The 26,035-nt window shown below is 39.4% G+C and overlaps 1 long non-coding RNA gene across 1 annotated transcript; it reads right to left on the bottom strand.

Moving 5' to 3' along the window:
- Window positions 1–579: 579 nt before the first annotated feature.
- On the bottom strand, window positions 580–26,035 carry LOC137062887 (uncharacterized). The gene is made up of 3 exons (XR_010901305.1): window positions 25,808–26,035; window positions 25,393–25,470; window positions 580–1,347 (listed from the first exon to the last, which is right to left on the bottom strand). It is a non-coding gene; the product is annotated as an uncharacterized lncRNA (long non-coding RNA).

Here is a 26,035-nt window from a genome sequence, read left to right as displayed (position 1 = left end):
TTTCCGCCACTTCATAACTTTTGTTAAAAATATGTACAAAATTGTAATCACTCATTAAAAATTCCTGCATAGTTTATGGGATAATTTTCCACTTAATGTAATAATACAAGAAGTTGTTTTTCTGAAATGTATCTAATCAATGCAATATTATATTTCAGGTTGTAGTGGATGTAAGCTTTGTGTTTAGGCCTTGTGACAATTAATTTACTTAATCCACAAATCTATGGTAATTGCAATATAGGTATAAATTGGTAAAACTATGTGTGAAAGTGGTCTTACACTGTTAAGAAATTATATATATCATAATAATTTTAAATAATAATCAAATATGTACATGTGATGGAAATGACATTTGTTCAGTGCGGATCGGAAAATATGTAAAAAAACAAAACAATTTGTGTTATAGTGTAAGTGCATTCTTTTATGGATCATTAAACTAGACTAGTTATATTTAACTGTTAGACTGTGACAATTTTGATTTGAACACTTTTATTCCCCTCAAGTTCACAAGGCCAAAAGTGCCTGTAGTTGAAGAACCACCCAGATACAACATTATCCCATTTAACCATAAACGTTTGATGGGCATATCAAAACACAAAAATTCTCACTAAAAATTTAGGGGCACCTCTATCTAATAACTTCACAAACAATCGTTCATGGTTTATTCTATCAAATGCCTTTGACGCATCAATGAAACAAGAATATAGAAGTATTCAGGCTTGTGTACCTAGAAACAATCCCTTTAAGAGCATAGATACACACAGTTTTATGCTTTCTTTTGAAACCAAATTGATTGTCAGTAGTAAGGACATACATTTCAAGCTTTTATATAGCGCTTTTAACAAAGGGATTGTTTCAAAGCAGCTTCTCAGTGTTAACAGGAAGATAATGCAACAGAATTTAAATCAGCTGTAGGTTACAGCCACTCTGGTGAAAACGGTGATGTCATCCAGCCAATGTCAATGATCATATAGTGTCAATGCGGGCAGATCAGTAATACAGTTGAATATTTAGTGTCCCCAACTGGGCAAGCCAAAAGCCAAAGTTGGCAGAGGAGACAGTGGCAAGGAACCAAAACTCTCAGGTGGTATAATGGAGAAAGAAACCTTGGGACCAGGCTCAGTCGGGTGCCATGTTCTCCTCTGGCCAACGAACAAACAGTATATGACTGATTGTGATTCTGGCAACATTACAGGTCATGATGAGTCATATTAGATAGGAATATTCGAAAGATCGGAGTCATCACACCAGAGATAGGTTTATTAAGGATGCCGTAACGAGGAGGCATTTACAGGGGGGAGTTTATCTGATCTGGATACGGCCCGGATCCGGCTGACTGCAGCAAACCTTGGGATAAACAGAGAGACTAACATTAGCGTAGATGCCATTGTTCTTTTAATGTAAGGAGTAAATCAGGTGTTATGGGAAGTGTTCCGGATTCCAGCCAACCTAGTAATGTACCCTATCTCAGGGGTTCTCAAACCTGGTCCTCGAGGGCCACTGTCCTGCAGAGTTCAGCTCCAACCCTGGTCAAACTCACCTGCCTGTAGCGGTCTAGTAATCCTGAAGAGCTTAATTAGTTGGTTCAGGTGTTTGATTAGAGTTGGGGCTAAACTTTGAAGGACAGTCACCCTCAGGGACCAAGGTTGAGAATGTGTGATTTAACTGATTAGAATAATATAAATTGATAATTTTATGTGTATGCCATAGTAAAGAGATGCGTTTTTAATCTAGATTCAGTGTTTCTGCTTCCCGAACAATGCTAGGAAGACTAATTTCTAATTTTTTAAAATAGAAAAAAACTGTCCTTTGGGAGTTGTTAAATAACAATTACAATATTAATGTGATTTCCTGATTGATATGTCTATCTGTGCACAGAACAGTGCACCACACACAGCCCCGTAGACAAGGGGCCCACACCAACCAAACCCCTGCCCAGCATACCTGCTATTATATACATAATATATTTTTTTCTCCCCCATTGTAAGCCAGTGAGTGTTTTTTTCCTCACAGTCTTCCAGCTATCCCTACACACCGTCATCCAGTGGTGGCGAGAAGATAAGATGATGTCTTGGACTTTGAAACTGCAAAAAACTTGAATGTTTCTGATTTTTAATTATGGGACCCAGTTCAGAGTTTTTAAAAAGTGCTTCAGGGCTCTTCAACTTCAGTCCTGTATGGACGTGTTAGTGCCAATCCTAATTAAGCTCACCGGTCTGTAATTTGCAAGTAATTCTTAACATTGTGAATAGCTTGTGCATTGGGGAGGGTTGGAAGTCTGCAAGACAACTTTGGCTGAAATATTGGAGAATAGTTTGATTCACTGATGTACTGTATATATAGCTTTGGAAAAACAACAACAACAACACTGCAAATAGTTTGAGTTTTAGTAATAGTAATAGTTTTTGTTTTATTTAAGGAAAATTATCAATTTTGTTTAATTCTATAAACTACTGACAATAGCATTTGCAGAAAAAAATCTATGTTTTCAGACCTCGAATAATACAAAGAAAACACATTTTATAAAGCACAAGGTTTCAACAAAGGTAGAGTTACTTATTTGATGAAATAACCCTGATTTTTAATCACAGCTTTCATGCATCTTGGCATTAGTCCCTTTTACACAGACTGGCTTCAACTACTGTTAAGAGATTGAAACAGAACCTTAAAAAAAATATAAAGGTATTGGTTCTGACAATTGTGAAGATGTAACAGAAATAAATTACCGGTATGATGCTGTGTGTGAACAAAGGATGAAGATGATCATACCATCCTGGTGTGGTCACGTATGAGGTCTTTTTACATTATATAGTCAAATTGTTTCAAAGCAGCTTCACAGTGTTAAAAGGAAGATAATGCAACAGAATTTGATTCAGCTGTACAGCCGCTCTGGTGAAAACGGTGATGTTATCAGCTCATTTCAATTATCATATAGTGTCAATGTGGGCAGAACGGTAATATAATTAAAATTTAGGTTTCAAAAAGTCAAAGGCAACAGTGCCAAGGAACCAAAACTCCTTTAGGGCCAAAATGGAGAAAAAAAACCTTGGGAGAAACCAGGCTCAGTCGGGATGCCAGTTCTCCTCTGGCCAACAAACAAACAGTGTATGATTATTATTCTGGGAACATTGCAGGTCTTAAGTCATATTAGGTAAATAGATATTCGTAAGATGATTCAAAAGATTGTCATCATGCCGGAGGCGGGTTTATTTATTTATCTGATATGAATACGGCCTGGATCCGGCTGACTGCAGTAAACCTCGGGATAAACAGAAAGGCTAACATTAGTGTAGATGCCATTCTTCTTATGATGTAACGAGTACATCAGGTGTTATGCACTCAAAATAAATGATTCAGGCCCTTCATAGATAAGACACATTTAAATTATGTCTACTTTACCTAATTAAATTAAGTTCTGTCGAAATGTGTTCAATCAGCCTAATATATTTAAAACAGAAGTTTATTTAATTAATTTGCATTAGAACTACATAAACTATTTGTGCTGACATATCTAACTGGGCACTGGATAGTTCCCAGCATACTTTGCAATGGACTGCGCTAGCAGAGAAAATGTATGGATTACAAGATTACATGGGTTAATGAAGTTATTTTATGTGTGTAACCCTGGGCAAATTTGGGTTAATAATACCTGTTGATTATTGACAATGGTACAGGAACATTTTAATTGTTCCTATTCAAGGTTAATTTGTTAATGTTTATGTTTAGAAAAAATGTTAACCTGTATTTATAACCTCGGTATGCAAATATGGTTTAGCAGAGTCATTCTCCCTGATTGGATTATAAAGTAATGGTCCCACCTCCTTTGGCGGCAGGTGTATTCTTATTGGTGGGTTACGACTGACGCTGGGAGAGAACGAGAGAGAGAGAGAGAGAGTGAGGTGACGCAAGTTTTTTTCTCCGGTAGGCGCAGAGTTTGAAAAAAGTGATTATTTGAAGTGTAAAGGGGTGTTTTCACAACGAATTCACTCTGTCATTGTTTTAAAGAGTCTAGATATCATTTGCGGTCTCCTTGGAGTATTATATATGAGTTTTATGGACTAAGTATCACGTAAGCAGCACTGTTTACGTTTGGACAGAGACAGTTATTTCTAGTGACAGTTGATGAATCATCGAGAGACTGGGAGTAACGTTAATTCGAGAAGGACACCGTTGGAGGACAGACGCGGTCGCTGATCGGATCGCGTTGTTTATCACCGAAGGACCACCCCAGATAGCGCTCGTGAGTCAACGCGTGATTCGGAGTTCCCCTGGCAGCGCTGGACAGTAACGTCACACTGCGTTGCTGAAGTTTCCAGCCGGCATAGAAGCAATTGAGAACCGGAGCGGGCCGTTGGACCTACGTGTTTGATTTAACGGATCGAGGTACTGTCCATTGTTTCTATTGCTCATTGGAGTGAAGAGGCCATTTGTGTTTTACGGGCCACAACGCACCCTAGCAACGACTCAGGCCTGCAGCGGTGGGGTTGGTGAATGTGTGTTTGTGCGCGCGCGCGCGCGTGTGTGTGTGTGGGCCCACATTTATTTAAGTTTGATGTCTATATGTTTACTGTTGTTATTGTTACGTTATGGTTACAACAAACCTTAACATTACATAGACTGAGGGTCTAATTTCCCTGCCTTTATGAGAATATAGGGTTGCTGTTGACATAATCTACTCAGTAGAGAATTTAAAGTTTACAGTCCCTTTATTTGGGGTGCGTATATTAATTGTTCTATTACTATTTATTGTATTGGTTTATTTATTGACATATTTATCTATTTATTCCTATTTTTAAGTATTTTATATCTACGCTCTGTGATAATAAAACCTTGTAGTGTGATATTTAACTATACTTACCTGTATTGTGACGTCTTTTAACGTTTTTACCACACATCTCATTACAACAAAAAAGTTAAGGATCAGTTTATAACTAATTTAATACCAGAGGTAGGAAATAAGTAATAATAACTTGTCGAGAGACATATTTTCTGAACCCGCTGCTCCCCCCTAATAGAACTTAGGAGTGGTGACATCCTAAGAGGGGAGGGGGCGCTACACATTTTGGGGGCTCGTCCGGGATCCCTCTGGTATTGTTTTAGAGTCAAGCAGAATAACCATTTTCTGTCATTTTAACCTCCAGGGTATTGTATCTGAACATGGCTTTTCACAGTAACCCATTCATCCAAGAAGAACTCTCTCACTGGTGCGAAGAGGCTGTTGTCGACGAGAGGCATGCTTTACTACTGCTGGGTATACCTGCAAAAACAGAAGTGTCACATATTGAGGAAACTGTACAGACAGTTAAAGCCCTTGGACGCGTGCGTGTCAGGGACACAAAGGTAGGCCCAAGCCCCACCAGTCTCATAGTCTTATGTGAGTGTAGAGAAGTAACCCCATGTGACCCCATTCGCATACCTATGGAGCTGCCAGTTGCTGGTGGAGAAGAAACATGGAAAATTGTTCTTTCTAAGAAGTGTGAAGATGGCCGCAGGGGCTTTGCTGAGAAGTTTTCAAGCTTCCTGATTAGAGAGGAAAAAACTATTGAAGATGTTAAAGAGTTGTTCTCTCCTGTCGGTTCAAGTGCCAGCACCCCTGAATCCATTATCCGTGCAGTTGGTGAACTTTTAGGTAAAATGTCGCACAGTGAAAGCACTGCTTACAGAAGATTGCGCATGTTTTCAGCCACTGTTCCCACTCCACCTGGGGAAGAACCCATGGAAAACTGGATTGAACAAGCCCGCCTTATGATTTCAGAATGTGACTGTTCCGACAAAGAAAAGAGGAGGAGAATTGTGGAAAGTTTAAAGGGTCCTGCTTTAGAAATAGTAAAAGCAGTTCGATTTTCCAGTCCCGATGCCAGTGCTCTTCAGTACATTGAAGCTTTGGAAAGTACCTTTGGAACTTCAGAGTCTGGAGAAGATTTGTACTTTGCTTTTCGACTCCTTCGTCAAAATCAGGGTGAAACCCTGTCAGAATTCCTGCGCAGACTAGAGAAGTCCCTCACAAAAATAGTGCAGAGAGGTGGACTCTCTCCAGGGGCGATGGACCGAGCCAGAGTAGAACAGCTGATACGAGGTGCTGTCGAGTCAGATATGTTACTTCTGCAGCTGAGGTTGAGGGAGAAGAAAGAGCAACCACCCACCTTCCTAACCCTTTTGAATGAAATACGTGAAGCTGAAGAGAATGAAGCTGCCAGACATAGAATTAACACCACTGTAAAGACTGTACATTTGCAAGAGGATGAAAAACTCACGTTATCTATTGTTAAAGAGTTGAAAGCTGACATCCAAGAACTGCGTGTGCGTCTAAATGAAGGTCAAGCTTCTGTGTCTGTTTCTTCAGTGAATTCTGATCTAAAGACAAAAATTGATAAGAGAAGTGTCGAGCCACATCATCAGTCAGAAGTACACATGCTCCAGAACCAAGTGATAGAGTTACAGCAGCAGTTAGCTGTCATGAGTGTGAGCCAGAGTCAGCCAAGTCGATATGTTCAGCCCCAACCCAAGTCTACTTTTTCTAATACAAGAAGACCTAGCAAGAACAAAGATAATTACTTTTGCTACCGCTGTGGAGAAGATGGACATATCGCCACAAGGTGTCAAGCTCCCGAGAACTCTACTCAAGTTATTCAGAAGCTGGTACGGTCCCTACGAAAAGTTACAAGTGAGAGAGAAAATGCTAATACAAATAGTAGCGACGATAACCATGCCTGTTTTTCAAAAACAAGCCAAACTGGAATCACTGGGTCAGGCAGTATACCCAAAGGATTAGTGGGCCCTGCATCAACCGTTTCCGTAAAAATTAATGGATTTCCCTGCCAAGCACTACTAGACAGTGGGTCCCAGGTCACCATTGTGTTCGATACATGGTATAACAGATTCCTATCTAATGTGCAACTCCACCCTCTCACTGGCCTGGCCATTTGGGGGCTCAGTTCGTCCAGTTATCCATACAAGGGGTACATAATGGTGGATGTGTCTTTCCCTGCTTCCCTCACAGGCACTGATGAGACCCTATCAATACTTGCTCTAGTCTGCCCTGAACCACAAGGCCCACAACAGGTTCCTGTGATAATTGGAACAAATGCCAGTTTCTTCCAGCGTCTTGCTGCTCTTAGTCAAGATTCAGGGTCCTATAATGAAGCACACACTTTCCGAATTCAGACACAAAACGACAAAATCTGTTTCCATCCGCAGTCATGTAAAGGGTTCACTACTGATATGCCTGACGGGAAAATCAAGTGGACGGGCCCTGGAACTTTTACGGTCCCATCCAGAGGCGAGCAGTATGCTGTTTGTAAAGTGGAATCTGAGAAGCCACTGCGGGATGATATATATGTTGTGGAAGTCTCATCAGCTGATCTGCTTCCAGCGGGACTGTTCATTCCCACCATAGTACTCCCCTCTTCTGCTGTGGAAGTGAATAATTTCAGAGTTTTGATTCACAACGAGACGTGCAAAGATATCTCCATTCCTGCGGGGACAGTCATTGCTCATGTGTTCCCTACCGACACTGTTACTGTGACACAGAATGTCCAGACATGCACAAAGCCAATTAATCCTGAGTTGTTTGATTTCAATGAGTCACCAATACCTGATGAGTGGGAAAAGAGGTTACGCCAGAAACTGTCAGAACGAAGTAAAGTATTCTCTCTTGAGGAATGGGATGTAGGCCTAGCAAAAGGTGTTCAGCATCACATCCGACTTAGTGATTCCAGACCCTTCAGGGAGCGCTCTCGACGCATTGCACCTGCTGACATTGATGATGTACGGCGGCACCTAAAAGACCTTCTAGCAGCAGGCATCATTAAAGAATCCAGAAGCCCTTACGCATCACCCATAGTGATAGCTCGGAAAAAGAGTGGAGCTGTGCGAATGTGCATTGATTACCGTACCTTAAACAGCCGCACGATCCCTGATCAGTACACCACCCCTCGGATTGATGATGCCTTGGACTGCTTGTCGGGCAGCAATTGGTTCTCAGTTTTGGATCTCCGGAGCGGTTACTATCAGATAGCTATGTCAGAGGAAGACAAAGAAAAAACTGCTTTTATCTGTCCTCTTGGATTTTACCAATTCGAGCGAATGCCACAAGGGATCACTGGGGCCCCTGCAACCTTTCAGAGACTTATGGAGAGGGTAGTCGGTGATATGCATCTCCTACAAGTAGTCGTTTATCTTGATGACATCATTGTGTTCGGGCGGACTCTTGAAGAACATGAGGAACGACTGATGAAAGTTCTTGACCGACTAGAGGAATGTGGATTAAAAGTATCCATTGACAAATGCCAGTTCTGTCAGCCACAAGTTAAATATGTCGGTCACATTGTTTCCTCAGCGGGTGTTGCACCAGACCCAGACAAAGTTGCGGCTGTAACTAACTGGAAGATGCCTACAGACTTGAAATCACTGCGGTCCTTTCTTGGATTTTGTGGATTTTATCGCCGTTTCATTAAAAATTACTCCAGCATTGTAAGACCACTGACTGAGCTCACGAAAGGCTATCCACCTGTAAAAGGACGAGGCAAGATTGATGGAAAGAACTACTAGAAAGAGACTGAACCATTTGGTGCCAGATGGGACCAAGCCTGCACAGAAGCTTTTAAGAAAATCATTTACTGCCTAACTAATGCACCAGTGCTTGCGTTTGCTGACCCAACCAAGCCTTATGTTCTCCATGTGGATGCCAGTTTGAGTGGCCTGGGTGCTGTCCTAAATCAAGAATACTCGGATGGACTTCGGCCTGTTGCATTTGCAAGTAGAAAGCTGAGTGTCTCTGAACAACACTACCCTGTGCACCAACTAGAGTTCCTGGCACTGAAGTGGGCTGTGGTGGACAAATTTCATGATTACCTTTATGGTGCCCAGTTTGTAGTGAGGACTGACAATAACCCTCTTACGTACGTACTGACGAGTGCGAAGCTGAATGCGACTGGTCATCGATGGCTAGCAGCCTTAGCTACTTACAACTTCAGTCTGCAGTATAAGCCTGGTAAACACAATATTGATGCTGATGTGTTATCACGTTATCACCCTAACACCGATACTCCTACTCCCTGGACAGAGATTCCTCAGTCTGGTGTGAAAGCAATTTGTCAGTTAGCTAGCTCTCCCCAGAGTAATGAGCCTGCAAGGCTAGTGGATCAGTTAGGTGTTTTGCCACAGAGCATCCCTACTGCATACTCCTGCCCTACTCTGCTTGGTATGGATAATATGGGACGACTGACGAATGCAGACCTAAAGCTAGCACAAGAGCAAGATATCGTTATCAGGACAGTGAAGCGAGATATTGAGCTGGGTAAAATACCCACCCCTTTAAAAGATGCAGACCCAATGCTTGTGTTTTTACAACGCCAAAGTCCAAAGCTGATTATACATGACAACCTTCTCCACAGAGTCATTAAAAGCCAATGTGGAAAAGAAAAACTACAACTTGTCTTACCTGAGAAGTACCGTTTGCAAGTCCTGCAGTCTCTACATGATGATGTAGGCCATCTTGGAATAGAGCGGACAACTGAGCTCATAAGAGACCGTTTCTACTGGCCTCGAATGACTATCGACATAGAGCAGTATGTCAAAGATTGTGGTCACTGCATTACCAGAAAGACACTACCTACTAGGTCTGCTACCTTGAATCACATCACCAGCAGTGGCCCATTAGACCTGGTCTGCATCGATTTCTTATCACTAGAACCTGATTCAAAGGGCATCGCCAATGTCTTAGTAATAACTGACCACTTCACTCGTTATGCTCAGGCTTTCCCTACCAAAGACCAACGAGCAGTGACTATAGCTAAAGTCCTTGTGGAAAAATTCTTTGTTCACTACGGATTGCCCTCTCGCATTCACTCTGATCAGGGAAGAGACTTTGAAAGTCGTCTAATAAAGGAACTACTAGGAATGCTGGGAATCCGCAAATCAAGGACTTCCCCTTACCACCCACAGGGTGACCCACAGCCAGAACGCTTTAACAGAACCCTTCTGTCCATGCTCGGAACCCTAGATCCATCTAAGAAGAATAAATGGAGTCAACACATAAGCCATCTTACACATGCTTATAACTGTACTAAGAATGAGGCGACCGGTTACTCACCTTATTATCTCCTGTTCGGACGAGAGGCTCGTCTGCCAGTGGATGTTTGTTTTGGTACTTCTGCGGATGGTGAGGGAGAGGTTAAGCACCAACAATATGTCGAGAAAATGAAGTCTGAACTTCAAAGGGCTTACCAGCTAGCTTCTGAAACTGCACTGAAGAATCACCAAAGAAACAAGAAGCGGTATGATAAACGGGTGAAATCACAGGCCTTGAATTCAGGAGACCGAGTACTCATCAGAAACCTGGCTAATATAGGCAAGTGCAAGCTCCAAAATCGTTGGAATTCCTTACCATACATTGTGGTGGAACAGCTCCAAAACGTACCTGTGTACAGACTGAAGCCTGAGGCTGGCATGGGAGGAATTAGGACTTTACATCGAGACAATCTGTTGCCAATCGGTGATAATGTGCGACTGTTGGGGTTAGATGAGAGAGAGGAAGTTCCAAGACTACCTGTGACCCGTGCCCAAGCTCTGAACAGAAAGAAGAAGAATCAGTCAAGGAAAGAGGGAGCAAATTCAAAAGAGAGTGACAGCACTGATGACTCATCAGACAGTGCTGCTAGTAACAGTCAATACTACAACCCAGACAGAGTAAAGAGTAAAATTAACCGACAGATTACTACCGGGTCATCTCAACCAGAAAGAACCGTAAAAAAAACAGTGGAAAGACGAGACATTTCTCAACCTGTTTCCGAACGGGCAGAGATCCATGAGTCGGACAGGGAAGACTGTCAATCCAGCCATAACTCAGACGAGGATACAGAAGAGGTGTACCATCGACCGAAGAGGAGAATAAAGCCTCTAGTCAAGTTAAGCTATAGTGATTTCGGCCAGCCCAAGGATCAACAATTAACCCTTGTGCATCGAGGGATGGTGATCCATATTGAAGATTCACCTGAGTGGAAGAATCAGCAGCAGTGCCAAACTTTATGGTGTCACCAGATGGCTATGTGTTCCAGCTGTGCCCGTTCCAGTCCCACTGCTACCTGTAAAGCCACTGTTCAGATATAATCCCTCCTCTCATGAGGACATGAGAATTTAAGCAGGGGGAGAGTGTAACCCTGGGCAAATTTGGGTTAATAATACCTGTTGATTATTGACAATGGTACAGGAACATTTTAATTGTTCCTATTCAAGGTTAATTTGTTAATGTTTATGTTTAGAAAAAATGTTAACCTGTATTTATAACCTCGGTATGCAAATATGGTTTAGCAGAGTCATTCTCCCTGATTGGCTTATAAAGTAATGGTCCCACCTCCTTTGGCGGCAGGTGTATTCTTATTGGTGGGTTACGACTGACGCTGGGAGAGAACGAGAGAGAGAGAGAGAGAGTGAGGTGACGCAAGTTTTTTTCTCCGGTAGGCGCAGAGTTTGAAAAAAGTGATTATTTGAAGTGTAAAGGGGTGTTTTCACAACGAATTCACTCTGTCATTGTTTTAAAGAGTCTAGATATCATTTGCGGTCTCCTTGGAGTATTATATATGAGTTTTATGGACTAAGTATCACGTAAGCAGCACTGTTTACGTTTGGACAGAGACAGTTATTTCTAGTGACAGTTGATGAATCATCGAGAGACTGGGAGTAACGTTAATTCGAGAAGGACACCGTTGGAGGACAGACGCGGTCGCTGATCGGATCGCGTTGTTTATCACCGAAGGACCACCCCAGATAGCGCTCGTGAGTCAACGCGTGATTCGGAGTTCCCCTGGCACCGCTGGACAGTAACGTCACACTGCGTTGCTGAAGTTTCCAGCCGGCATAGAAGCAATTGAGAACCGGAGCGGGCCGTTGGACCTACGTGTTTGATTTAACGGATCGAGGTACTGTCCATTGTTTCTATTGCTCATTGGAGTGAAGAGGCCATTTGTGTTTTACGGGCCACAACGCACCCTAGCAACGACTCAGGCCTGCAGCGGTGGGGTTGGTGAATGTGTGTTTGTGCGCGCGCGTGTGTGTGTGTGGGCCCACATTTATTTAAGTTTGATGTCTATATGTTTACTGTTGTTATTGTTTCGTTATGGTTACAACAAACCTTAACATTACATAGACTGAGGGTCTAATTTCCCTGCCTTTATGAGAATATAGGGTTGCTGTTGACATAATCTACTCAGTAGAGAATTTAAAGTTTACAGTCCCTTTATTTGGGGTGCGTATATTAATTGTTCTATTACTATTTATTGTATTGGTTTATTTATTGACATATTTATCTATTTATTCCTATTTTTAAGTATTTTATATCTACGCTCTGTGATAATAAAACCTTGTAGTGTGATATTTAACTATACTTACCTGTATTGTGACGTCTTTTAACGTTTTTACCACACATCTCATTACAACAAAAAAGTTAAGGATCAGTTTATAACTAATTTAATACCAGAGGTAGGAAATAAGTAATAATAACTTGTCGAGAGACATATTTTCTGAACCCGCTGCTCCCCCCTAATAGAACTTAGGAGTGGTGACATCCTAAGAGGGGAGGGGGCGCTACATGTGTTTTTCAGTAAAGGGAAAGATGTTATTAGTTTATGTTAGTGTTTAATGTGCAGTTATATGTTGGACATTGAGGAGTTGCTGTAATTTTGTGGTTACCATATGCAGAAGAGTGGTGCCTGTGTTTAGGCTGTGGGCACTATATATACAAATTCATTGGCTGGAATTCCTGCACTCAATTAAATATTTTTTTTTGTCCAATGAGTTTATTTTGCATTTTATTTTTAAAAATATGCTTGTTGTTATTTAATTTTTAAAGGCAAATTAAATTGATAACAGTGTTTACCTTACAAAATAAACTTTTATAAATTTGACACAACACAATACAATTTTACTTAACATTATGGGGGGGGTGGGGGGGGGGTATTGAAATGCTGTTTCATGCATACTGAGCTTTTTACACTGTTAAAGACTTGGATTCCCATCCCAGACTTGGACTTGGATTCCCCTTGGATTCCCATCCCATCATAGACAAAGTTTCAAAAACTAATGTTGGACGTTTGATGGAGTATTTCTGTGTCAAAAATACTCCTTCCGGTTTCTGACATGTTTCGGAGAGTTTGAGTATGGGTCGGCTTGACGTTAATAGAGCGGAAGGTCTTTGTATGGGCCGTACGGCCTCTTCTCCCGGTAGGGTGCGCCCGCGTGACTAGAGCAAGAGAGGAAATGCACGCCCATAAACACTCTCAGTCCGTGCCGCGCTTCTCTTCATTCCTATGGGTGACGTCAAGCGACTTCAACGCTTCAGCACAGCATTCCGGGAAAGCAGCGCTGCATTTGAACCGATTTGAATGCAGAAATGACGGGAAGCTTCACAACATCGCTTCAGTCGCGTCGCAAAGTGGATTTCCACGGTCACTGCTGTCACAGGACTTCACCAAATCATACCAAAGAAGTGTGTTTTTGACAGAGCGATCCCAGCGATAAAGGTTCGGTCCTGCTTTGGAAGCAGCCGGTGAGTAAAACTGCTTCAAATCAGTGGCGGAGCCAGAGGGCTAGTTGGGGTGGCAATTGCCCCCCCAGACGAAGTCCTTGCCACCCCTGTTGCCACCCCGCTGAAAACATTACACTGTTTGAATTTTACTAACATTTCCCAAATCTCCCAGCGGACGTGAATACATCCTGGCAGCGCGCATAAGCGTGCAGCTGCAGCGTGGTGTTGCTGCTACACTTTTCATTGGTTAAGCTGATACGCAGCTCCTTCATGACGTGCCCCAAACGACTCCAAAACAACACGGGAAGCAGCACACACATAGTTGCCAGGGACGCGGTTTTCTCGCACAATTGGGCTATTTTAAAAAAGGAGTTGCGGGAAAAATTACGGAGCCGCTAAAACTGGGGTTGCGGTTTTTTGGGCTACAATTAAAAAGTACCGCGGCCGCGAAACAATATAAAAGAGCCAAAGAAAAAATTAAATGGAACGGTTTATTAGTGGGTATTGATCCCCGGGAACGAATTCACTTGGCAACAACCGCTGCACGTGAGTAGACACGTCACTTGAGCATTTCACAAATCAAGCATCATCCCGTCACATGAGTTATGCCTTTGGTGGTTTGAAGCATCGGTTCAGTTGTCCGTGGATGAACAAGCAGCACTATAAAATGTCAGGTAAAAGGAGAAAACCATCACCACAGATGCTTTCTCTCTTTACTGCTGAAATCTATTCAGCACCACATGAGAAGGGTGGGGAAGAGAGCATATGTCTAAATGAAGACAGCCCTGAGATTGTAAACTGTACACACACACACACACACACACACACACACACACACAATTTTGGAATCGACTATTTTGATTGTTTTTGAAATAAGTATCTTCAACAAAGCTGCATTTATTTTTTTAAAAATAAAAAAGTAATGTTGACTGTAATATTGTGAAATATTATTAAAATATAAAGAAACTGTTTTCTATTTGAATATAGTAAAGTGTAATTTATTCTGTGATTTAAAGCTGTGTTTTCAGCATCATTACTCCAGTCTTCAGTGTCACATGATCCTTCAGAATTCCTTATAATATGATTATTTCCTCCTCAACAAACATATGGTTATTATCAATGTTAAAACACTTTTAGGATTATTTAATTAATAGAAAGTAAAAAACAAATACAAAACAGTATTCATCTGAAATAGAAAACTTTAGTAACATTGTACTACCGGGGGTAGGGGGTGGGTAAACAAAGAAAGGAATACATTTATTCAGCAAGGATGCCTTTAAAATTAATCAAGTGACAGTATAGACATTTATAAAGTTGAAAAAGCTTTACATTTCAGATAAATGCTGTTCTTTTGAACTTTCTATTAATTAAATAATCCTGAAAAAAAAACTGTTTTCAACATTGATAATAATAAATAATTCTTGAGGAGCAAATCATCATATTACAATGATTTCTGAAGGATCATGTGACACTGAAGACTGGAATAATTCAGCTGAAAATTCAGTTTTGAATCACATAAATAAATTGCATTTTAGATTATATTAAAAAAAGTTATTTTTAATAGTTATTTATTTTTTGTACAAATATTTCACAATAATACTGTTTAGCTGTATTTTTGATCCAATAAATGCAGCCTTGGTGAGCAGAAGAGACTTTTTTTTTAAAAAACAATAAATTTTATATCAATTTTATATATGAGTTTATTTGTGGGCCCTTTATGGGAATCCAGTGGTTGTCTAATCTGATTGGACACTGAAAAATTGGGCTAGTTTTCATTCCATTTGGGTGGGTTTTGAGGTGTCATTGGGTTAGAAATATTTCTGGGACCTGGCAACCCTGAGCACACAGGATCGATGAAGAGCATTTTGCTGGTATGTACGGCTTTTATTGGAATTGAATTAAACAAAGTACTGTTTTAACGGGAAGTAAGGGAGACGTTGCACTTTAATGCTTAGCATTAATACTTCAATGAGCAGTACTAGTCGTGAAACTGACTGACTAATACAGTCGCGCCTGCGTAAATATGCTTAAAACATGTCGTTAATGTTCAAATGTTCAGCAACAATCACAAACATTAGGGTGGCTTAAAACTTAATAAAGCTTAAGACTAAAAAACGAATTGCTACACTAGACTGTTCAAGCTACAAACTCGGCTCAGACTCGGGTTGCCTTATCTTTTCAGACTGATCCGACTTAGGGTTTTCCTAAAAATGCTGATTAAAACTCGAAAAAGTCCCTTTGACTTTTATTGACGGAATGTTCAAATGAGCCAAGACTGTTCAAACTGACCAACTGACAAAATTCAAATCTAAACACTGAACCTCAGACACACTCAAACTGACATTCTATGAGACTCATTTTATCTATCTATCTATCTATCTATCTATCTATCTATCTATCTATCTATCTATCTATCTATCTATCTATCTATCTATCTATCTATCTATCTATCTATCTATCTATCTATCTATCTATCTATCTATCTATCTATCTAAAACTTGAAACTTATCGAACTATTTAAAACTTTAAGCGTATCAAACTATTTAAAACTTTAAACTTATCAAACTGTTTAAAACTTTAAACTTATCAAACTATTTAAAACTTTAAACTTATCAAACTATTTATTTACTGTGTGTGTGTGTGTGTGTGTGTGTGTGTGTGTGTGTGTGTGTGTGTGTGTGTGTGTGTGTGTGTGTGTGTGTGTGTGTGTGAAATATGAGGACATTACCCATGTCCCCACTTTTCACAAAAACAAATGTGTGTGAGAGAAATAGAGAGAGAGAGAGAGAGAGAGAGAGAGAGAGAGAGAGAGAGAGAGAGAGAGAGAGAGAGAGAGAGAGAGAGAGAGAGAGAGAGAGAGAGAGAGTGTGTGTGTGTGTGTGTGTTGGGGGGAAATGTCCCCACATTTCACAAAAACAAACGTGTGTCTGTCATAATATTTTGAATCTCTTCTGTTTATCTATCTATCTATCTATCTATCTATCTATCTATCTATCTATCTATCTATCTATCTATCTATCTATCTATCTATCTATCTATCTATCTATCTATCTATCTATCTATCTATCTATCTATCTATCTATCTATCTATCTATCTATCTATCTATTTAAAACTTTAAACTTATCAAACTATTTACAGCTTTAAACTTATTAAACTATTTCAAACTTTAAACTATTTCAAACCTTTTCAAACTTTCTGATCAACTCTCTTCCAAGCCAACTTAAAGTTTGTCTTCAAACTTTTTAATCTAGTTCATATTGGCATGTGTAATGCAGCACTAATCTTAGGATAACAGACCGTTGTCATGAAAAACAGAGCGTTGCCATGGACGTAGGATTCTAACCTTAGAGACCGAACAGATTATTTTCTTTAGCGGAAGCAATAGTTTTTAAATCAATAAACTCCCTTTTAAATCAATATGTTGTGTCAAATTATTTATTTATTTGGTAGGTAGTAGCCATGTAATAAGCGGAATAATGTATAGCGAGGCGGTTGTTATAGCGAATACAACCCCTTTCAGGCTGATTTAAGATTCCTCCGCTTCACGCCAGGCTCCTAAACAACCTGTCGGTGTTGTATTCGCTATAACAACTGCCTCGCTATACATTATCCCTTACTTAACATAACATACATGTCTAGATGTCTTTAAGCAATTTCCTTGTGTTGTCAAATAGGCTAGACCTCAATATACTCAGATTTTGTCGTAATGTATTACTTTAATATTTGTATTATTATTAGTAACGGTGTACACATGGTAAATAATAATAATAAGCAAATTGTTCCAAATTATGGTTTCTTCGTGAGGTGTGTAACCAAGCTTTTCTTTGAATAGGGACAGCAGAATGAAGAGAAAAAGCGCTGTCACCAACTTCTTTCTAAAGAAGCAAAAGTCAGGTGCAGATCAGGGCCAAACAGATCCCAGTCCCAGTGTCAGCTGTTGTAGTGAACCATATGTAGGTGGTGGACAGGGAAGTCAAGAAGAGAAAGATAATGACACACAAGAACCCAGTGTATCACCAGCAGGTCAGAGCAGTGAGCGGAGGCAGTAAATTGTGTCTTAAATTCAGATTTAAGTTTCAGGTGCATTATATAAGTGAGTCATCTCCCATTCCCTTTAAAAGCCAGTTGCGCTTGCACCCTGGCGGATTCGCTACATTTTGTGGGAAATAATTTATTTTTAGTGTAATTGAACACTTTGTATATTGACCCCCCAAAATAACACCTTGCCACCCCTTTGCCACCCCTGTTTTTAAAGTCTAGCTCCGCCACTGCTTCAAATGTCTCTGCTATTGGCTATCGTCGCGTGAGTAAACATCAGTAAACGACACGATTGCGTGCTTCGTCATTCAAATGCGCTAACGGACTCCATTGTTGTTCTATGTATAACGTTACACTAGTCTGACGTGTTGGCACCCCGACTGAGTCTGGTTTCTCCCAAGGTTTATTTTTCTCCATCATGCCCGATGGAGTTTTGGTTCCTTGCCACTGTCGCCTTTGGCTTGGCTTGCTCAGTTGGGGACACTAAAAATATGATTAAAGTTATTCAACTTATTATACAAATAAAATATATGAATTAGGTCTTATTTAATTCTATAAACTATAATACTGATCTGCCAACATTGTCGCTATATGATAAATTAAAATAAGCTGATAACATTACTGTTTTCTCCAGTACGACTGTACAGACCAATCTAATTTTGTCGCAATATTACCCTGTTTGACACTGTGAAGCTGCTTTGACACAATCGTGATTGTAAAAGCGCTATATAAATAAAGTTGATTGATTGATTGATTGAAAACCGTAGGGGGGTGGGGGGTGGGTAAACAAAGAAAGGAATACATTTATTCAGCAAGGATGCCTTTAAAATTAATCAAGTGACAGTATAGACATTTATAAAGTTGAAAAAGCTTTACATTTCAGATAAATGCTGTTCTTTTGAACTTTCTATTAATTAAATAATCCTGAAAAAAAACTGTTTTCAACATTGATAATAATAAATAATTCTTGAGGAGCAAATCATCATATTACAATGATTTCTGAAGGATCATGTGACACTGAAGACTGGAATAATTCAGCTGAAAATTCAGTTTTGAATCACATAAATAAATTGCATTTTAGATTATATTAAAAAAAGTTATTTTTAATAGTTATTTATTTTTTGTACAAATATTTCACAATAATACTGTTTAGCTGTATTTTTGATCCAATAAATGCAGCCTTGGTGAGCAGAAGAGACTTTTTTTTTAAAAAACAATAAATTTTATATCAATTTTATATATGAGTTTATTTGTGGGCCCTTTATGGGAATCCAGTGGTTGTCTAATCTGATTGGACACTGAAAAATTGGGCTAGTTTTCATTCCATTTGGGTGGGTTTTGAGGTGTCATTGGGTTAGAAATATTTCTGGGACCTGGCAACCCTGAGCACACAGGATCGATGAAGAGCATTTTGCTGGTATGTACGGCTTTTATTGGAATTGAATTAAACAAAGTACTGTTTTAACGGGAAGTAAGGGAGACGTTGCACTTTAATGCTTAGCATTAATACTTCAATGAGCAGTACTAGTCGTGAAACTGACTGACTAATACAGTCGCGCCTGCGTAAATATGCTTAAAACATGTCGTTAATGTTCAAATGTTCAGCAACAATCACAAACATTAGGGTGGCTTAAAACTTAATAAAGCTTAAGACTAAAAAACGAATTGCTACACTAGACTGTTCAAGCTACAAACTCGGCTCAGACTTTCAAACTGTTCTGACTCGGGTTGCCTTATCTTTTCAGACTGATCCGACTTAGGGTTTTCCTAAAAATGCTGATTAAAACTCAAAAAAGTCCCTTTGACTTTTATTGACGGAATGTTCAAATGAGCCAAGACTGTTCAAACTGACCAACTGACAAAATTCAAATCTAAACACTGAACCTCAGACACACTCAAACTGACATTCTATGAGACTCATTTTATCTATCTATCTATCTATCTATCTATCTATCTATCTATCTATCTATCTATCTATCTATCTATCTATCTATCTATCTATCTATCTATCTATCTATCTATCTATCTATCTATCTATCTATCTATCTATCTATCTATCTATCTATCTATCTATCTAAAACTTGAAACTTATCGAACTATTTAAAACTTTAAGCGTATCAAACTATTTAAAACTTTAAACTTATCAAACTGTTTAAAACTTTAAACTTATCAAACTATTTAAAACTTTAAACTTATCAAACTATTTATTTACTGTGTGTGTGTGTGTGTGTGTGTGTGTGTGTGTGTGTGTGTGTGTGTGAAATATGAGGACATTACCCATGTCCCCACTTTTCACAAAAACAAATGTGTGTGAGAGAAATAGAGAGAGAGAGAGAGAGAGAGAGAGAGAGAGAGAGAGAGAGAGAGAGAGAGAGAGAGAGAGAGAGAGAGAGAGAGAGAGAGAGAGAGTGAGTGTGTGTGTGTGTGTGTGTTGGGGGGAAATGTCCCCACATTTCACAAAAACAAACGTGTGTCTGTCATAATATTTTGAATCTCTTCTGTTTATCTATCTATCTATCTATCTATCTATCTATCTATCTATCTATCTATCTATCTATCTATCTATCTATCTATCCATCCATCCATCCATCCATCCATCCATCCATCCATCCATCCATCCATCCATCCATCCATCCATCCATCCATCCATCCATCCATCCATCCATCCATCCATCCATCCATCCATCCATCTATCTATCTATCTATCTATCTATCTATCTATCTATCTATCTATCTATCTATCTATCTATCTATCTATCTATCTATCTATCTATCTATTTAAAACTTTAAACTTATCAAACTATTTACAGCTTTAAACTTATTAAACTATTTCAAACTTTAAACTATTTCAAACCTTTTCAAACTTTCTGATCAACTCTCTTCCAAGCCAACTTAAAGTTTGTCTTCAAACTTTTTAATCTAGTTCATATTGGCATGTGTAATGCAGCACTAATCTTAGGATAACAGACCGTTGTCATGAAAAACAGAGCGTTGCCATGGACGTAGGATTCTAACCTTAGAGACCGAACAGATTATTTTCTTTAGCGGAAGCAATAGTTTTTAAATCAATAAACTCCCTTTTAAATCAATATGTTGTGTCAAATTATTTATTTATTTGGTAGGTAGTAGCCATGTAATAAGCGGAATAATGTATAGCGAGGCGGTTGTTATAGCGAATACAACCCCTTTCAGGCTGATTTAAGATTCCTCCGCTTCACGCCAGGCTCCTAAACAACCTGTCGGTGTTGTATTCGCTATAACAACTGCCTCGCTATACATTATCCCTTACTTAACATAACATACATGTCTAGATGTCTTTAAGCAATTTCCTTGTGTTGTCAAATAGGCTAGACCTCAATATACTCAGATTTTGTCGTAATGTATTACTTTAATATTTGTATTATTATTAGTAACGGTGTACACATGGTAAATAATAATAATAAGCAAATTGTTCCAAATTATGGTTTCTTCGTGAGGTGTGTAACCAAGCTTTTCTTTGAATAGGGACAGCAGAATGAAGAGAAAAAGCGCTGTCACCAACTTCTTTCTAAAGAAGCAAAAGTCAGGTGCAGATCAGGGCCAAACAGATCCCAGTCCCAGTGTCAGCTGTTGTAGTGAACCATATGTAGGTGGTGGACAGGGAAGTCAAGAAGAGAAAGATAATGACACACAAGAACCCAGTGTATCACCAGCAGGTCAGAGCAGTGAGCGGAGGCAGTAAATTGTGTCTTAAATTCAGATTTAAGTTTCAGGTGCATTATATAAGTGAGTCATCTCCCATTCCCTTTAAAAGCCAGTTGCGCTTGCACCCTGGCGGATTCGCTACATTTTGTGGGAAATAATTTATTTTTAGTGTAATTGAACACTTTGTATATTGACCCCCCAAAATAACACCTTGCCACCCCTTTGCCACCCCTGTTTTTAAAGTCTAGCTCCGCCACTGCTTCAAATGTCTCTGCTATTGGCTATCGTCGCGTGAGTAAACATCAGTAAACGATACGATTGCGTGCTTCGTCATTCAAATGCGCTAACGGACTCCATTGTTGTTCTATGTATAACGTTACACTAGTCTGACGTGCAAAACCGTTTTGCTTGCTACTGCTAAGGTTTAGTTGCATACAATAGTCCATAAACCGAATCATGTCCTCATAAACTGCGAGTAAACACACACAAATGTTGACAGGCCACTAAATACAATACATACCACAGAGACAGACGTCCTGCTGTTGCTGTTTCACCTGTTCAATTTATTTCAGCCTCAGATTTGATTCTGGATCATATATCTATTAGCTGAGATCGATAGCCATGGGTTTCTCCACGCTTGAGGACGTCACCGCGTTGTGCACTCGTCATTCTTTAGCTCCGCCCACACGATACGCCTCCAGGCGCTCGTTTTTTCCGGAAAGACTCGGCACAGCCTATATTTCTTTTATAAATATAATAAAACTAAAGACTTTTCGGAGATATGAAGGATGCAATACTACTCTATAGGTAGTCAAGATTGACATGAGATTGACTGAAACTGAGTGTTTCACCCCCACTTTAAGTTAACAGCACATATAAATATTATGTAACATTGACAAATTCAAATGGTTTGTATTTACTCAAAGAAATTGTGCCAGCTTTACTTGCATTTATTTGTTCATATAACTAAATTGTTATTTGTAAAAAAAAAAAAAAAAAAAAAAATCCCAATATAGTGTGCAACCACTTACCACATATTTTTGAAGTAAATTCAACAAGTCATTTTTTTGAGTGTGGGAACTGTTCCCGCTTTTGGCTGACCTAGTTAATGCAGCCTAAAACAATAATTTAACTGATTTGAATAATATAAATGGAAAATATTCTATGTGGCATAGTAAAGAGATGCGTTTTTAGTCTAGATTTAAACTGACAGAGTGTGTCTGCTTCCCGACCAATGCTAGGAAGACTGTTCCAGAGTTTAGGTGCTAAATAGGAAAAGGGAAAGTGTTATTGTAAAGTGTTATCTCTTTTCTGTATGAATTCTAGATCATTTTTATGCCTTATGTTACATGAATAATCTTTTACATATTATTGATTGTTTTAATACTCTGACATGTTTGATTATTTCCAAATGTAAGATCTTTGGTGTCTCTTCTGTGCTGTAAGATCGAGTGGGTGTATTTTCTGAAGAAACTAGAATTATCTTATCTTGAAACTTATTTGCTGCATTTTAGTCAAATTTGTTATCCCTTTTTCAAATTTGATTTCTGACATAATCATTGCTTGCCCCCTCGTCAGTGGACAGTGGTTTTCTCCCTCTGTCACTGACCCACATGTCTGCTGCTTGACCTTGTTCCTCATCATCAGTCACCCTGCTGTTAACTGTATCCCTCAGCCAGTAAAACAAGCATTTGAATCCTCCTCTTCCTCACTTACAACTTTTATAAGTTGGCTTATTTTTTGATTCCAGTTTTGAGCTAGCCTACTACTACCACAGCCATCAAGCTGCTAAGAAGATAATAATGACCACTTTTTTTTTTTTTAAATAAAAAGTGTTTATACTTTCCCTTGTTTAATATGGTTTAGTTCAGGTGATCACTTTGCATAGCTCATTATGATTTGCTTTGCTGAATTCATCAGAGCTGTTTTCATTATTTATATGAACTGCCTCAGTAAAACACTGTTGTAGTATGATCTATGCCTAGCCAGACGTGGTCATACTCAATTCTAGTCAGAATATGAGTCTGAAACTGCTCCATTGGGCTGTGATTATGGGGCGTGTTTCAACCGAACCAGGAAAGACCTCAATTGGATAGACCTACAACCAATCAGAGCAACGAAGCGACGCATTGTCAAATGTCAACATAGTTCAACTGCACTGTGTTGCCAAGGCCGCGTTTTTTTCCCTGCGGGTTGTTTTCTATGTCCGTGGGTTGAAGAGACTATTATGTGATATATAGACCCATAAGTGCGAAATTTAGCAGGCAACCCCTAAGAAGCTATTGTTTAGGGCTAGTAGTTGGCGGGTTTTGTTGTAAAAACTTGGCAACCCTGTCTGCACGCGTGCTGGAATCAGGCTGGAATACAAGATCTTTGCCGGTGTTATAAAAAAATATAATAATTTAATGATACACGGAGTACTTACCCAACATTATCATCATTTCTGAGAGAAATTGTGAAGGTGAATGCATATACAAACAAGCTCTCTCTTTAGGATTCATACAAATATAATCCAAGCCTCATTGATGACGTGCATGATTACATTAATGTTGATCATCTGTCCATCATCATCTAAAGCCCGCCCTGATGATTTCAGTGGTCCGAACCAAGCCTGCAGTCTCCCTCTCATTTACTGAAGCTTTCGCGCCTCGATCGCCCCCCGGAGACCGGTCCCAGTATAGCCGCCCCTCTTTTCTAATGGACGCGAGGCAAACTAAATAATAAAATTACACTTCAAATATTTTTTCCCCAAAGTTAGTTTATGTCACTGAAGGCAGTTATCATCACGATGATTTCATTTCAAGTGTTCGTTTTTAAAATAAGTTTAGTTTTAGTTAGTTATTTGATGCTATAAAAACGGGGGGTGTGACGTCATGATTGACAGCTGAGACTGACGGCTTCTCTGAGTGAAGTTTTCACTGAAGCACTAACTGACTTTTTTCGAAATTTTTGGGAGCAGATTGGAGCTTTAGCTTTAATTTCTACATTTCCATAACTGTTTATTTCACACCAACATAATTAATTGTTCTGCATCTGCGAGAGTGTGGGCGGGCTTTTGATATCGCGACTGTACTTCCTGCTCTACTTCCTGCACTCTACTGCGCAACTCCGGTCCCGAAATCGCTACTGCGCAGACTGATGATGTCGGATGATGTCGGATGATGTCGAGTCGTCCATATTTTTTTACGGTCTGTTTATCCCCGAACAGTTTCTGTTCGGGGATAATTACTCCTCTATGGAGCAAGGCCAGACCGAACTGCCCGACCTTAAAAAAAATTATGGGCGGGGCTAAGTTCGGCTGGCAACCAGGCTAGACTATGCCTTGACTTAAAGACAAATGTTCTTTGGCAGGATGTTGTTGAAGCGCCGTCTGTGTGTATAATGCACGTTTAGGGCTTGCTCATCACACTCTCAGAAAAAAAGGTACAGTGCTGTCACTGGGGCGGTACCCTAAGGCAGTGGTTCTCAAACCTGTCCTAGGGACCCCTCACCATTGCACATTTTGCATGTTCCCTCATCAAACAAACCCAATTCAAGTCTTGCAGTCTCTACTAATGAGCTGATGATTTGAATCAGGTGTGTTAGATGAGGGAGACATGCAAAATGTGTACTGGTTGGGGGTCCCCAGGACAGGTTTGAGAACCATTGCCCTAAGGTACAAAAGTGAAAAGGTACATCTTTGTACCTTACTCACCCTTAAATGGTACATATAAGTACCTTAAAAGGTACATATCAGTACTTTAAGAGTGCAAATTAGTACCTTAAAGGTACATAGTAGTAGTTTAAAGGTACATATTCGTACCTTTTCAGTTTTGTACCTTAGGGTACTGCCCCAGTGACAGGAGTGTACCTTTTTTTCTGACAGTGCACAGATCCACAGTGCCTGCATGGCACAAGGAAGAAATTTCTTTTTTTCTGACTATTAAAATAGTTTGAAATTAAATGAGGGTAGGTAACTAGGAGATTCTTAAAAAAAAAAAAAAAAAAAAAAAAAAAAAAAAAAAAACACAAACATGACAAATCATGTTTTCTTTCTACAAAGTGAATGTTCCTTTTAAGCCAGAAATCTCACTCATCATGCTGACACCAGGGGCTTAACAGTCATTTTAACTTGGGCTGTATGAAATTATGATTTTACCACACTTGCCTTGTTTTTATTTGTATTAAAATGGTTCCTGGTCCATTTCAGCAAACTGCATTCACCCACACAAGCCTAATGAGAGAGCTGTAATGCAAGAAGCATCCATTTCACTGGTTTCACATGTACAGGTTTTATGCTGGCTAATGAACCACAGTTGTTTCACGAGTTCACATATAATTTACAGAGTATATTTAAATGCATATTTGGCGTGCTGTTCGTCAATTATTTGAACATGCTCCTCCCGAACATATCATAGCAGTCAGATCAGATGCCTGTTATTAACATTAATTTAATGAAGCCGTTTGAATTTTACAATCATGATCCATATTCAATATAAAAGAAGTTGAGCTGATTGAATAACTTTGACTAGATTGCACACTATAAAGCTGACGTTTTTCATATATCAGCTCAGCTCACTTACCTTTGCTGTTGTTCGGAGTTAACTTATGTCCATATTGGGTATTCAAACGCAGCCTTTATTTATAAGTCTACTGCTTTCTCACTACGGAAGCCCTGAATAGACATAGATAATATTAGTCTTACTATTCTTGTTACGTTATGATCACGACTCGTGATCGCAAAATAACAAAAGTTGTTTTTTCCTAATCATGATTTAATCTTCTCTAAGTTACACAACTGCGCCCATAGG

This window comes from Pseudorasbora parva, chromosome 23 (genome assembly GCF_024679245.1).
Source record: "Pseudorasbora parva isolate DD20220531a chromosome 23, ASM2467924v1, whole genome shotgun sequence".
Lineage (NCBI taxonomy): Eukaryota > Metazoa > Chordata > Actinopteri > Cypriniformes > Gobionidae > Pseudorasbora > Pseudorasbora parva.
This window is presented reverse-complemented; position numbering and strand designations above follow the sequence as displayed.